Genomic DNA, 16,597 nt, shown 5'->3' with positions numbered 1-16,597 from the left:
TGTCTCTAATGTACAAACTGTGTGACTAATTCATTAGCTTTGTCACTGATTTATAAATTATACAGCAGAGTTTAAGCTGGGTTGACTTGAATCTATATTTCATAGCTTGGAATGTAAATATCTATTTTATTAATAGCAGTTTGTTTATTAAACACAGGATTAAATGTTAACCTCAAGCCATGCCATTTCGAATTATGTGCCCCCTGCCCCAGTATAGAAAATAGCTTTTAAAGATTTATGAAAGGAATGCAACATTTTAAGCAGTAGAAAGTGATTCTATTGAGTTTACTTTGCTAACCCAACAGCATGTGCATGTATATTTTGCACAGCTGATACTCCCCATATTATAGGGCATGCTTATCCATCAGTAGTTTAGTTTTCTGGGAGGTAGGATGTCAGTGTCTCAATTATCTTGCTGTTGCAACCTTGGGGAAATGACTAGAAGAAGTCAGCAATACATCATTGAAGTGAGGGAGAACAGGAATGGGGCAAGTAGCCACCTGACACACAGTGATGTCTCAATAAATTATGGCATTTATTTTAAAAATTAATTCAACTGCTAGGAGCGTTGACTTTCAATAACAATCCTATTTTCTGAAGAAAAACCTCAGAACAATAACAATCTCCTGAAGTTTAAGTGCTTATTGAGTTGCTACCTGCCAAAACTTTATTGGCTTGACCAGAATCCTGGCAGGTTTGAGTTGTAAAGTAGACACTGAATAGGATTGCCGTCAACCAAGAATTTACTGGCTGGACCCCAGAAGTTTTGGCCAGCTACCCAAAATGAAGGGAGCGATGTTAGGAATGATTGAGTGCCAGAAGCCTTGCCTAGACAGTAGCTGCATACTCTGATGAGGATGGGGCAGTGACAAAGGAGGCATGGGAATGGCCCATCTTTACCTTTGGCTCAGTGAGTGGGAGGTCTTTATTTCCTTGAGCGAAAAAGCACCATACATATCTACAGGCACTAAGTCCGAGGTAACTGTTGCATTTATAAGCACGTCATGTGTGTGGGGTGGAGGGAGTGGGAGGGAGTTGAAATATAGTGTATGGCATCCTGAAGATTTTGTGCTCGCTCTCAACGTTTGCCTAAAATTACACGTAGGCCACCGGTGCTGCTTCATGTGATCAGCCAAAGGGGTGGGCAAGCGATGCGTGCCTCATGGCATCTTCATGCAAAGGATGTGAATTGCAGTATGTCATTTGTGTCATGTGATGATGCATGGGATGTGATTGTGACATCATTGTGGCTTTAGCAGATCCCCATGCTTCTTCAGATAGCCCTGTATTATCCATACCCACCTATAGATGTCTCCCTCCTGCCCTTCACAATCCTGCAAAATTTATTATCATTTTTTATTTCTTCCAGCACTGTTCTATTTTTTTTTTAATTAGGCAAGCATAACTAACTAATCTATAGCAGCTGGCTTTTAACAAAGCTATTACCCTTTCTCCCAAAGTTGAGGAGCGTTTGTCTCTTTAATAATTTCAAAACCTAATAGCTATAAAGTCATTAGCACTGTTTATAATTTTAACTGTAATACATTGTGCTCCAGGTCAATGTGCAGAACTAGTTTTATAGATGGATAAACATGCAAAGTATTTTCCAGGGTTTATCTTCGGTCATACATTGGAATTGCTTTGCTAGAAGGAAGACATGAGAAAGAATTTTGAAAGGTCCATTTTGTACTAGTGGATTTAAAAAAAAAAAAAATTCTGCCTGGCTCCTAAAGGTGGCACTAGTGGGTCAGATGAGCAAACAATTCTTTTGAAGCTAGTGTGCTCGAGATCAACAACACACTGCAGGTTGTTGAAATCCAAAGTAAGAATCAGGACTGCTGTTTTGAGCTCGGAGGGCACATCCAGCTAGATTCCGTGAGCACTTGTTTCCAACGCACACATGCGCACACATACACAGCAACTAGGAACAACACCTCTGGTGGCACATTTCCCAAAAGAATAACACCAGAAAAACTTACTCTGAATCTTATGCAACTTTTAAAGTGACAGGCCAACATCAAAGGAAACATGGCTCCATCTCTTAAAGAATTGGATGGAAGATGGGAGTTTGAGCAGTTTGTCTGTGTTTTAGCTTATTTTAACTATGGAAACAGCCAATAAAAGAAAGAAAGAAATATCAAAATTCTAATGAAAGCTTTTTCAGCTTGCTTGCTAACAGTAGAATTCACTTTGACCCAGTCTGGCCCAGGATCCCACATATTCACGAAATAAAGCATATCCGGTGAAGTCTAAGAGTGGAACTTAGTTTCTTATATAGTCAGAGCTCCACCCCTTCCTTGAAGAATAGAAAGCCTTAAAAGAGAAGGCTCCTCGTCTGGCACCTGGCATCCCTATGACAATTCTTCCTAGGCCTGTGGACAGGAGAACACAGCTCGCTACCATGGAGCAAATCAGTTCTTGCAGGCTGCTGGCACTGAAACCAGGAGTGTGTACAAGGAGAGCTTAAAAAGTCAAAATGGCAGCCACAACTGTATGATCAAGAAGACCATGTGACTAAAGTCCCACTCCTTTTTATGTATTCTGCATGCAACTAATATAAAAAGGGGTGGGACTTTCGCTACATGGCCGCATCCACCTTCTTGACTTTTTGGCCCTCTTGTGGATGCTTCTGACAGAAGGTATTTATTATTGTTTATTCCCATCATATCCCATCTTTCCTTAAAGAGACAAGAAATCATATGTGGTTGTAGCCCTTCATTGTATCCTCACACAACCAGTGATATATTGGTAAGAGTGCCCAGGAGGCATTCAAACCTGAACATTCCTCGTTCTCATGCAACAATGAACCAGTTTAATAAATGCTTACATTAATTTACATTTCTCTTTTAATACGGTGTGATATCGAGTAGAGCTACCAGATCTGGGCTGAGGAAATTTGAAGGAGTACTAGAGAAAACTCTAATAATTTGCAACCATTAGGTAGTTCTAGTAAAACTATTTATTATTATAATTGCTACTGTCTGTCTGACAGGCAACTGCTTGCCAGGATATTAGACGGCTGTCTTTCCAATCCTTTTATAGGCATTGGTTTTGGAATTAGCCCAACTCTTTAGCCACTAGGCTTAAAGTTTCCTGGCCCAATGGACTCTGAAATATGACTTAGACCTGGCCATGATTCTGAGGTTGGCTTGATGTCTTACAGCTTTGCATCGGCTGTCATCAGTCTGATGGACAAAATACTGGAGGCAGAGCTCAGATCATCCAAGATAAGACTTTTAAGGATTTACTGAATAAAGCACAGTAGCAGGGTTCTCACAGCATGCCAAATGATAAGCCATGATCAACAAACCATAATGTATGGGTTTCTGCAATACACTAAGCTATAATTAGCCAAACCATACTACAGGTACACAAACCACTAAGTGTTAGAGAGAGCTCAGCAGCATGAGATGCAGAGGTAATCTTCTGAGAATTGTTTTTAGAAATCCTGAAGACTCCTCAGCAATTCAGTGTTAATTACATTACCTTAATTAAGAAGCAACAGATATCAAATGAGTAAAATGTATAACATTGTTATTTCTATCACCATGCTAATAGTAATAGTTTTCCTATTACAACAATGAAACAGTAAGAGAAAGCTTTTCCTCCTACACTTCTTCTAATTGCATTGCTTCATTCCTTACTTGTTTTTGAAATACATACAGTAGTTGTGTCTAGATGATGGTCATCCATTGGCTAACCTTTAAAATAAAACAATATTTCTATACCGTTTCTAGACCATCTGGTATTTCTTTAGCTCAGGTTCTTTTTTTGGTAGGTGACTGACTGACCGAGTGAGTGACTGACTGACAGGGGCTAGGAGAGACTTCATGACTCAGAATAAGTGTTGCTAAGACACATGAATAGCCGAATCCATTAAGAGCAAGTAAACACCATGTTAGTCTGAACACCTAACAAATCTGTCTTAAGTGCCTGGGGCATTTTTCTACTAGTTTTGCAACTCCACAACTTCTTGGCTTGCCATTCCTGCTTGTTTGCAACTTCCTATTTCTCATTTCCTATAGGATGGATAAACAGGCTGCCTTAGTATCTGGTGATAAGTAAGTAATATTAAAACTATAAAATTTCCTAAGGTTAGCCATTACTGGGTTGGCTTCTAATTAAGGCTACAGAGAACATGTTATGGAAAAGGATCTATAGAGTTATCTTCTTCCATAGTTTTCATCTGAGAACGGCCTTTCACTGTCAAGCAAAAAGAGATTTAAAACACTCCGATTTCTTGATCTTTTTAAAAAAGATTCAGTAAGCCTGTATATTAGAAAATTGGAAGGACACTATTTTTTTTCCCCAAGATATGTTCTAAAGAACATTTTTCTTTATTAATACTGGCACTTTCTTATTGAAAGGATTGGTTAGAAATATGGACTGCATATTCCAATTTAAGGTTAATTTCCCATTTTTCCTATTGTTAAATAAACTGATATAAATCTGAATATATATATACAGTATATATAAAATATTTATATATATATATATATAATATTTATATAATATAAATATGTAACATTACATATATATATATAAAATTGACATATATAATTATATATACGTATATGACTGAATTTAATTAGTAAATGTTTTGTGTTTCCATTCCCCCTCTCTCATTCCTTTTCTTTTCTTTTTCTTGCCGTATAAAAACACTAAAAAATAATCAGGCTCTTTCCTTCTTTGTGTAAGGAAGCCCTTAATGGTATGGGGGAAACATTAATGAATCTCCATTGCCATTTATCAGATTAGGTTGCCCAAATTGTTTTACATAAACTGAAAGACTAGCAATCAATGAAATCTTGATATTTAATGTTGTCTATTTTCTTTCAGTGGGAGTCTGTCTCAGTCTATGTGTGCGACTTTGGGACAATCACTCTCTCAGTCGAACCTACTGACAGGGTTGCTATAGTGGAAAAATAGGAGGACAGGGCACTATAGAGGTTGAGCACCTGAATGAAAGATGGAACAGAAAATGCAACAAATAAATATGCAGATGAGTGAAATCCATGCTTGTGATTTGAGTATATGATACAATCTGTTTTTGTTGTTCCCCAACATCTCTACCTCTTTGCTTGCCCAAGCTTCATGTTCTACTGTCTCTGTCTCTTCAGCAACTCTGTTTTAGTTCCCAGCTACCATTACCTTTTATTTTCCTACAGATACTTCATTATATGTGAATGTTCTCTTGTCAGTTTTCAGCTGTGGAACATCATAAGGAACACTGTGATGATGATAAACCACATTTTTACACATATAGATTATAGTGGATATTGGACATAATAAATCATGGAATAAGTGATAATGCTAATCAGGACCTAATATGGCCACTGTGTGACACGAAGTTTATATGGAAATTAAACTCAGGAATCTGTTTTGTCAAACACAAGACCCTGTGTTATAGTGATTAATCTCATGTTCTATAATTGCAGCATTTATCTTAGTTTCACATTAGCATTTCATGGCAAATTCTAATAAAGTTTTGAAAAAGCCAGCGTCAAATCATCTGCAAAAGCTCTCAATTTATATGTCTCTTTAAATTTTTACACCCATTATCCCCTCATCTTGTCTTATGTCGCTATTCAAAACTTCCAAAACCAAGATAAACAAAAGTGGGGATAATGGACATTCTTGTCTTGCTCCTTTTTGTATCTCATACATTTTTGTTAAATCTCCATTGACAATAATTTGTGCTTTCTGTAATACATACAGTATATTGATTTAACCCATTTTATAAAGTTCTCGCCAAAATCCATATCTTCTAAAACTTTAAACAAAAATGGCCAATTAAGGTTGTCAAAAGCTTTCCCTGCATCCAAAAAAAAAAAAAAATAATCGATGCACCTTGTTTTTCATTATGCTGTTCAAAGTGTTCTATAATGTCCAATACTGTTCTAACATTATATCTTAATTGTCTTTTAGGTAAAAATCCACATTGGTCTTCATGAATAAAATATTGTAGAACCATTTACAGCCTATTTGCCAAAATTGTTGTAACTAACTTATAGTTACTGTTCAATAATAATATTGGTCTATAATTTTAGTTAAATTTAAATCTTGTCCCTCTTTAGGTATTAAAGCAATATTAGATTCTTTCCACAACTGTGGCATCCCATCTCCTTGTAAAATAAAATTCATTGTCTTCTGGAGAGTCTGTAACATTTCGTCCTCAAAACATTTATAATAAGACCCTGGTAATCCTTCTGGTCCAGGTGGTTTTCCTGTCTTAATCTTTTTTATAGCTTCCAAAAGCTTCATTATTGTTACAGGTCCATTCATAGTCTCTCTTTGCATATCTGTAAGCTGTGTAGATTTTGAGCTTTTAAATAATCATCTATTTTTTTCAGAGAAATATCCTGTCCTTTATACTGATTAGAATAATACTCATGAAAAGCCACATTATCTGTCAAAACTCTTGAAGCTTCAAAATCATCCTCTTTTCTTTCTCCTTCCTTAATTTATAAGCTAACGATTTCCCTGGTTTATTTGCAAATTCAAAATTATTTTGTTTGACATAATTCATTTTAGTTTCTATTTCTGTTACTGTCATCATGGATAGCTGATGCTGTAAAAGTTTAATTTGATATTAAATGCCTGCCTTTGCTGGTGATTTCTTTAATTCTTCCTCTTTTCTCTTAATTTCCTGCAATAGCCTGTGTTTTCACTTGTGCTTTTTTTTTTTAATTCAATGTTATGTTGAAAACCTTTGATAAAAGCTTTACTTGTATCCTAGACTGTTCTTAAATCCATGATTTGTTTAAATTGTTCTCAAAAATTTCTACCATTTTCTTTTTACAGTCTTTCACTATCCATTCTTTTTGTAATAATGTTTCATTTAATCTCCATCTACAGATAGTAGATATCCTTTTAAGAGTGAAACTCACCGGATTGTGATCAGAAAACATTTTTGGTAAAAACTCAACTTCAAAAATTTTTTGAAATCTATATTATGTCTATTGTGAAAAGGATCTATGTGTTTCAGAAAAATGAGTATATTCCCTAGAATTGCCATTTTTTTTGTCTCCATATGTCCACTAAAGTTAAATTGTCCACCAAATTAAAAAAAAAAAAGGTAATTTATATTGAGTAAATTCTTCTCCCAAATTTTTACAAGTTAAATACTTTGTGACTTTATTTCTAATATGAGTTTCTTGCAAGCAAATTATATCTTGTTTTAATTTTTTCAGATACTGAATTTTTCCCCCTTTTTTGAGGGGAATTTGCCCCATTTATATTCCATGTTAGACATTTATAATCCATAGCTAAGCAAATAGTTTGGCAAAGTCTATACTAGAGGCACCTAACTCCATCTTTTTTAAGCTCCACAAAAAACATGCATTTTCCATTTGAACTGTGATGGAATGTACCTACAAAGAGGAGAGTGATGTGGGAGATCAAGCCTATCAGGAAGGAAAGGGTGCATTCCAGGAGGGGGGAGGAAGCAAGAGGCTTCATAGTCCTCAGGAGGAGCATGGGAAGTGAAGAATCTCACAGGGTATATCCACTAGTTGCTGTAGTATAGATTTAGTTTGGCAAGATTCTCTCTATATGGTGTAAGCTAATAAAGGAACTGTACTGTACTGTACTGTACTGTTTCATCATTGTTCTTGGGCTAGGCCTGACATGAACCCCTTCCAAGTCTCCTTTAATTGTTTCCAGAAATTCTCTACCCTTTTGAACAGTATTCAATAGAAATCTTCTCTGTTGAAAAGTAAAAATTATACCCTCTAATTTCTGCCAACAAAATGGGATCTTCTGCTTTAAAACCTCAGTGAAAAAAATATTTTTTTAATGTAGAATTTTAATAGGAATTTCATTTAAAATAGTTATATCTACATTATCAATTCTCAATCTTGATTTAAAATGCTGTTGCAGAACTTGATCTCTTGTACTTCTCCTTACAAAATGCACTAAAACATCTCTTGGCACATGTTTTATTGTAGCAAAACATGAATTAATCTGATACACTTTGTCAATCTCCTTTCTTGTCCCTTCTTCTTTCCAGTCTAAAAAATCCGATGCCTGGACCACATTTCTCTTAATATCTTCATTTGTAGCCTCTGGAATAAATCTAAATCTAAACAAAATTCTTTCTCTCTCCGTTCCAACAAAGCAAAATTGTCCATTCCACTTTCAAATTCTATGTCTCTAATGCTTGATTTATTCTCCAAGATTTCCGTTCTATTGTTAGCTTGTTTTATTTCTCCAAGCCTTTGTTTCATATCTGCAGACACTTGTTTTACAAAAATATCCATCTTGTACAATCTTTCTTCCAACTTTTTTTCAAAAGTCATAAATATAACAAACAATTTAGCATCTAGCGACTGGGCCAATTTAGATCCTAATTCATCAGATGTAATTTAATTAAATTAGCAGAGATTGGCTTTTCTTCTCTTTTGTTATCTTCCCTCTGTGATGACTGTTCCATAGAGGCTCTTCTAACATCCAATTGGGTTCTGTGTATTGCCATTATAAAAAGCTCCAAAGAGTAAAAATGTAGAGCTGAGAAAAAGGAGGGGGGGGGGGGGAAATGCAGGCAAAAAAGCCCTCAAATCCACTAAACCTTTAAAGCTGTAATTGCACGCAATAGCCAGCAGAAGTGTCCACTGAAAGTAAGCTCTGCTCTGTGTGTTTGTGTGTGTGTGTGTGTGTGTGTGTGTGTGAGAGAGAGAGAGAGAGAGAAACCAAAACCCAAGGAAGTAATTACAAGCAATTGCCAGCAGGTGTCTCCATTAAAAATTGTTGTTGTTGTTGTTGTTCAGTCGTTAAGGCATGTCCGACTCTTCGTGACCCCATGAACCATATTGTGCCAGGCCTTCCTGTCCTTCACTGCCTCCCTGAGTTTGCTCAGTTTCATGCTCATTGCTTCAGTGATGCTATCTAACCATCTCATCCTCTGCCATCCTCTTCTCCTTTTGCCTTCATCAGGGTCTTTTCCAAAGAGTCCTCTCTTCGCATTAGGTGACCAAAGTATCTGAGCTTGAGCTTCATTATCAATCCTTCCAATGAGCAATCAGGATTGATTTCCTTTAAGATTGACTGGTTTGACCTCCTAGTAGTCCAGGGGAGGTCTATGCGGATCTTTGTCGGCAAGGTGATGTCTCTGCTTTTTGATATGCTATCTAGGCTTGCCATAGCTTTCCTCCCAAGGAGCAAGCGTCTTTTAATTTCATGGCTGCAGTCTCTGTCTGCGGTGATCTTAGAGCCCAAATAAATGAAGTCTGTTACTGCTTCCATTTCTACCCCTTCTATTTGCCAGGAATTGATGGGTCCTGTGATGGAATGGAATTATGAAGGCCGGGCTCAGGGAGACAAACATTTTCTTAGCTCGCCAGAACCGTGTGGGAGGAACAAGAGGATGAGACTGGCACCTCCCTGAGGAATTCACACTATTGTGGCTGGAGGACTTTGGGAACTGGGGTTTTAGTCTGGGAAAATTCTTGCTAGAGGTTGTAGCTAATAAACATAGCTGGACTGATGTATTGTTGAAGGCTTTCACGGCCGGCATACGATGGCTGGTGTGGGTCTTCCGGGCTGTGTGGCCGTGTTCTTGAAGTTTTGTTTCCTAACATTTCGCCAGCACCTGTGACCGGCATCTTCAGGTGCTGGCGAAACGTTAGGAAACAAAACTTCAAGAACACGGCCACACAACCCGGAAGACCCACACCAGCCATAGCTGGACTGAATTGGCATTGTCTCTTGGAGTTCCTTGGGCTAGGCCTGATATCAATCTTCGCAGACTCTTTTCTACCTTCGAGACAAAGGAGTTTGAATCATGGCAACGGATCCTCAGGGAAGTGGCAGTCTCATCCTCTTGTTCCTCTCACGTGGTTCTGGCGAGCTAAGAAAATGTTTATCTCCCTGATCTTGGCCTTCATAATTCCATTCCATCACAGTCCAGATGCCATGATCTTAGTTTTTTTAATGTTGAGTTTCAGGCCAGCTTTTGCACTCTCCTCTTTCACCCTCATCAAGAGGCTCTTTAGTTCTTCTTCACTTTCCATTAGAAATAGACTCTGCTAAAAAAGGCTAGACTGATTACTGTGTTCTTTTGATCAAGTCAATTACAAAAACAAACAAACAAACAAAAAACCCAAAAAGCATTCCCATGGAAGAACAGAGTCCCGTTAAAACAGTTATGATATTAACAATACAGATTCATGAAAAATAAAGAGAAAAAAAGAAGGAAAAAATATTAAAAGAAACTCTTCCCTTTCCCCATTGTTAACTTTCTTATACCCCTTTAATTATCCTGCTTTTTGCAAAGGTTTCAAAAATTTAATTACTTGACATTTCCAGATCTTCCCAAGAAGTATAGTTCCACCCCCCACCCCCAAAGTGAGAAAAATACCAAGAGAAATACTTATCTGCTGTAAAAAGAGGTCTCTCTTAAACTGAAGAAAAGATATAACCCAAAAGTGATTAGAAATGGGGGTCGGCCAGTTCCAGTGTCCTGAAAGGGATAGAACTATTAATGAGAAAAGTAAAAGAGTTTGGTGTGCTAGCTGGTTTTGAGATTAATAAACAAAAGACAAAGATATTAACAACAAATATGAAGACACAAGATCAAATAGAACTGATAAACAAAACAGGTTTCAAGATTGAGAAAGAAGTAAAATACTTGGGTGTTAATTTGACAAATATGAGCTGTGTGTTGCTTCAGAATAATTATGTTAAGACATGGAATGACATTAAAAAAGACATGTTAAGATAGGGAAAAAAACGATAACTGTCATTGGCGGGAAGAATTTCTGTGATAAAAATGAATGTTTTGCCTAGGATGTTAGTTTTGTTTCAGATAATACCAGTTCTGATTACTGACTTACCATTTAAACAATGGCAGAATGATATATCTAAATTTATGTGGCAAGGCAAAAAACTGCGAGATAAATACAAGGTGTTGCAAGATGCCAAAGAAAAAGGAGGTTTAGCTTTACGTGAATTGAAATTGTATTTTGCAGTTTTCTGTTTAGTTTGGATGAAAGAGTGGGTGACACTAAGAAACAGAAAGGTATTGGACTTAGAAGGACATGATTTGAGATTCAGATGGCATGGCTATTTATGGTACAACAAAGTTAAGGTTAATGTAGATTTCAAAAATCCTTTTATTAGATGTGCCATTCTGAGAATTTGGAATAGATATAAATTTAGATTGTTTCCAAAAATACCTTTATGGCTATTGCCACAAGAAGCATATTATAGAAGAGAAATGGTAATTAAGCAGAAATGGTTAACTTATGGTGACATTTTAGATTTCTATCAGGGTGAATTTAAAATAAAAGCTCTCCTAGTGGGCATGGGGGGGGGGGGGCTTCTGCTCAGGTTGGGTGAAACATCCATCTCTCTCTCTCTCTCTCTTTCTCATCTTATAACCCCTCTATTGCAATGGTCCCTCCCTCCCTCCCTCCCTTCTGTGTGGGGTAGATGGAAAATTTTTCATTTGTCACACAGGCACATTGCTACAAAATGTTACAAACTTTCAAGCTACTTTGCTTATGTAGTTTTGCCACAAAGTTTCTAAGGACCTGTAACAGAAAAGAATAAGGTAGAAAGAATGTATTTCCTTCGTTTAAATGTTACAATATAGTATTAAACCAATGTTGGTATAATAAGGAGGAGGGGGCAAGAAAGGCTGTGTGTTAGTGTCAAAGGAGGGAATGTGGGAAGGGGTGTGTGAAGGCCTTCATGTGTACAAAAATCTAGGAAAGCAAAGGAAAATGATAGAGTCTAATGAGGAAGGAATTATCCCTAAAAGGAAAAGCACTGGAAGATCTGCCCGTACGGGATCCTATCAGCAAGGCTTGCCTCCCCACATGGTTGGGAAGGACAAGAAGGAGGGGGATGACCCACCTGGCCCTAAAATGTTCATAGCACCATTAAGCATCAACCTGGCACCATTGTCAAACCATTGTAATCCAGACTGGACTTCTAAAAGTCAGCTTCAGCATGGGAGATGCTCAGCTTAGTTTGCTATATGAAATTGCCAGGGATATGAAGGAGTGCAGCTGAGCCCTCTCATGCATCTAGTTATAGGATACTTCTAAAAAATAACGCAAATGTTATCCTATATCTAACCTCCATTTGGATTACTTTATCTAACTCTATCCCCCTCATCTAAACTGAAGAAAGCAAAATCTGGAATGGGGGACTTTGCTCCCATTATTAAAAATACCCAGTGAACCCAAAGGAACAAACTTTTCTCCCTTTCAGGCAAAACTCTCATGAAACCTCTTTATATATAGTTCGGATAAAATGAAATTTCAATCACCCAGAGGGATCAAGGTGTTTTTAGAAGCAGCTGAAGTATTTCAATTCATTTGCGAATTATTCACGAATTATTTCAGGGAAATGATACAGATCTAGTTATCACTGTGTACTGTTAATTGACTTTGTAAATTCCTTTGATACAATCAGTTCTCTGGAAGTCTGTGCTTTATAGTAACGATGCCTCCCACAGCAGTAGAACACATTCAGAAATTGGCACCCCTGCCTCTGATGAGAATTGCCAGATGCATCTTTTTTATAGTGACAAAACCAGCCCAGTCATATTGTATCTTGACAAAAATCCACTTCCAAACTACTTTCTCTGTGATTTAGCAATATTCTAAAGACATATTGAAATGATTGTTTGGAATAATCAGATCTGGTCCTTCCTGGTATTGATCGAACAATCTGAATATCCTTCCTTGCCTATAAAAAAAAAAAACACCTTGCTTTAGACAATCTTCCTTTTTCTTTTTTCACTGGTTGGCAAAAAAAATCATCAGACTCAGAAGACCCAGAGACACACCCTGCTAGCCTATATAAAATATCCTAGAAGAATTGGGTCCCAGGTTGTCAGCCCTGCTAGGCAGATTGGATCATGAAAAACTCCACAGGTAGGCTAAAACTATTTTTATTGAGATTAGGTATAATAACAGAATTATTAATTATTAACAATTACTAACATTATTAACAAATGTTATCTCATTGTTCTGGACTTAAAAAATGCTTCTCCCCCTTTTACCTAGGCAAGAGTTCCTGCATCTCTCCATCAAGGTCATTGTCCTTACTCTCTGCACTGATATGTTTTGATGAGCAATGCTTCATTTCATGCTATGCCAAACTCTTCCTTGCAGTTTTTCAGAATTTTTTTCCTTTGTGAAAGACACTTGGGTCTTATGTTACAGTGTTTGAAAATTCCTTTCAAATGTGTCTAGGCAATTGGGCTGAGAGTTTTTTTTTATTGTTGAAGGTGATAAAAGATGTTACTGCCAGTTTTGGAGTTTTCAGGTGTGTACTTCCATCAGTGAAAAGGCTCCTTGGATTTCTACATACCTCAATCTGAAAAGGTCCAGTTGAATGAATGGCTTCCAGATGGCTGCTCTCGGGATTCCGCTGAAGCGTGGGTGGGAAGCCAGGAAGCTTCCAAGTAATGGAGTTGTGACTTAACAATGAAAGGTAAGACATTTGCCCACACACAAACATACACATACACATCCCTTGGCCTCACTACTAAGTGCAAGAAACCACACCCTATTGATAAAGATCTCACCATTTTGTCTATCAGCAAAAGCAGATAGACTCTCTAAATTTTTGCAGGGACAGGCAAGGTTGTACATGTTGTAAAGCCCATGGAAATGATAATTGATTAACTGCTAGAATATTCTTTTAAAAATTATATTTCTTTAAAAAGACAAGGCTTCATAGATATCATCTACTTTTCACATACAAAGGACAATGTAGCATTTACTGAAGAAAGGGGGAGTTATTTACATACTGTAGGAAGTATTTAAATATGAAACATGAAGAGACCTACCCCTACTTTCACCTCCTGCCTCTCTTCATCAAATCCACACTTTCATTTCTCCTTACTCCGTTCTCCAATATGCTGCCTCTCAACCATACTCCTACTTGGTCTTCCTCATGCTACATGTTAGTTCTTTTTGTTGCAGACTGGCTGTGAAAATATGATATTCATCTCCAATATATTACTATATTCACTATGGTAAAGACCCTGCTGTATCCAGTGACCTTTATATACAACAGCAGCTCAGATTCATTACATCTTTGCAATTCATGAACAACTTGTAAATGATCTGGGGTAGCATAATTGCTTCTAAAACTTGCGTGATCCTTTCAGCTGATTGAAATTTACTTTCCTCCTCTGTGATTGCATGTTGCCAATGCTGCCTAATTCCCCATCTCATAATTTAGGAACTAGAAATTCTTCTTGGTATTATTGGTTTAGAACAAGCAAGTTTTAAAAGACTTCTCTTCCAGTAGGTTAGTTTAATGGAAAGTCTGATCAATAATTTTATAGCAAATCCAATAATCTTTAGCACATTCATGCCAGGGCAGTGTTGTTTACGAAGGCTCTATCTTTAAAAGAATATATATATATATATATATATATATATATATATATATATATAAAATCTTAAAAATCATAAGAACTAGGAAGCCTCACTTATAATACATTCTGTGTTTTACTACATATTGTGGTGTTAATTCTTAAGTTTTATAGTGACTTAACCTAGTAACTGAAATCCATTTTTTGTTGCAGCTGCAATAATTTTACATAAATATTGTAAGTGAATGAGGGGAAGAGGTATATCTGTTTTCATTTGCAAATCACACCAGTAATATCCAAGTCAGCAGGGCAGAGTTGTGGTGGTGAATTCTTCAAAATTCCGAAAAGCTGCAAGGCAGAAGAAAAAAATAGGAACAGCACCTACCCAGGAGCTCAAAGTAGCATGGATAGCACCCTTCTTTCAGCTGCTCACCACAACAGTAAATTGACCCGAAAGAGAGAATTATTTGCCAGAAATCATCCTATGAACTTCCACAGCATAGGATGGAATTGAACTGAAGTGTCTCCAGTTTTAGCCTGACACTTTAATCACCACATCACACACTGGGATGGGTAATACACACATATTTTAGCATATTAATACATACATATTTTAGCATATTTTTAAGATAAGTTGAACACAGTTTTTAATAGCACATTTTCAGACCATGGCCTATCCATTTGGTCTTGCCAAGTTGCCTGTGAGGTTTATCCTTGGCCCCTCCAAAAATGATAGATGTAACTCCCAGCCACAAAAAGTTTATCTGCCCTTGCCCAGACCTAGAGGAGGAGTAAGCCTTTGTTTCTCCTAAACTCAGATCTGCTTTTCTTGTTGCTTTTTGCTGCACCAAAAAGAGAGTCCAACTAACTCAGAGTAAGAAGCCATTTCTGCACTCTTATGCAGCTACATAGATGCATAGATGGCTGCTGAGCCTGCAAAAACGATTGACTACTTGAGCTGTGCAAAATTTAAAGATGTTGTTTCAAGGAAGTTTCCAGCAAAGCACTCCATTGAAACTACTTGACCCTTCTAAAAGAAGTACTTGGAGCAACACAATGAAAACCAAGCTACCTTACTATTTCTTGATGCAGAGAAAGCTTTTGACAATTTAAACTGGACTTTTCTGTTTAAAATTTTGGAAGATACAGATTTTGGAGAGAACTTTACTGCATGGCTGAAATTGATATATACTTCACAAAAGGCACAAATAGTTGCAAATGAGGAATTGACCGAGGCCTGTGAAATACAGAAAGGAATGAGGCAGGGATGGCCACTTTTTCCATTGTTATTCATTCTGGCTCTTGAAGTTTTGAATAGAGACATAAGACAAGATGACAGAATTGCTGGAGTGAAAGTTAAAAATGAAGTTACATGGAATGTGATCAAACCGGATTTGAAAATGAATTATGTACAAATGATGAACATGTGACTGCTAAAATGTATAAACTTTTGTTGAGATTTGAAATGGAGGAAGAGCAGGTTAAAGAATGCATGGTAAAATGGGCCAAGAATTTTGGTTATAATATTCAAATGGATCAATGGGAGAGAATGTGGTTAAAAGGTCTGAAATTCACATTGTCTTACAGTTTAAAACAAAACTTTTTTAAAAATAATGTACCATTGGAATATGACACCAGAGAAATTGCCTAAGATGTATAAAGACACTTCTAATCTCTGTTGGAAATGTGAAAAACATGAAGGGAGAGTTTATTATGTTAAACACTGATTTCAACCACTATCCTGTTTTGGCAATGTTGGTAAAGGATGGTATAGAAACATTATTGTGTATAAGAAACATGGGCTCAGTTGAAAGAGTAGTCCTTCTTCAAGGCGGCCAATGAGCTGCTGAGGTCAACCTGAGACAAACTGAGGGACTCTAGCTCAAATGGACAGGACAACTTGAAACAATGTGACATGGAAAAGTGTACTTCAGAACAGAAAAACACACTCTGAAGTTGCTTTGAAAGTGATTGGGGGGGGGGGGTTATAAGAGGGTGATATCATCAGTTTCTACCCTGGAGAAATTATTGCCTCCCCTTTCTGGTGACAGGGCATCTAGGCAGTGCGGATAAGCCCAGATTCATTAGGTCTACAATTAGCCAGGTGAAAAGAATTCCAACAATGAACAAAGACTCTGACCCTTCTAGCTTCTTAAGTTGTGGTTGTTGTTTTGACTACTTTCAGCAACCATGGTTTCCACTAAGCAGCTGTCTGAGAATTTGAAACTGAAGATTATTCTTTCTTTCAAAGCAGAGGAA

General features: G+C 37.1%; 1 protein-coding gene across 1 annotated transcript in view; it reads right to left on the bottom strand.

Annotated features, from left to right (window-relative positions):
- The window catches only part of TYRP1 (tyrosinase related protein 1), a 279,196-nt gene that overhangs the window by 135,324 nt on the left and 127,275 nt on the right, over window positions 1–16,597 (bottom strand). The gene's annotated exons all lie outside the window — the stretch shown is intronic.

This window comes from Python bivittatus, unplaced genomic scaffold (genome assembly GCF_059951505.1).
Source record: "Python bivittatus isolate LINGU-HERP-01145 unplaced genomic scaffold, Pbiv_v1 ctg000850_np1212, whole genome shotgun sequence".
In the NCBI taxonomy this organism is placed as follows: Eukaryota; Metazoa; Chordata; class Lepidosauria; order Squamata; family Pythonidae; genus Python; species Python bivittatus.
This window is presented reverse-complemented; position numbering and strand designations above follow the sequence as displayed.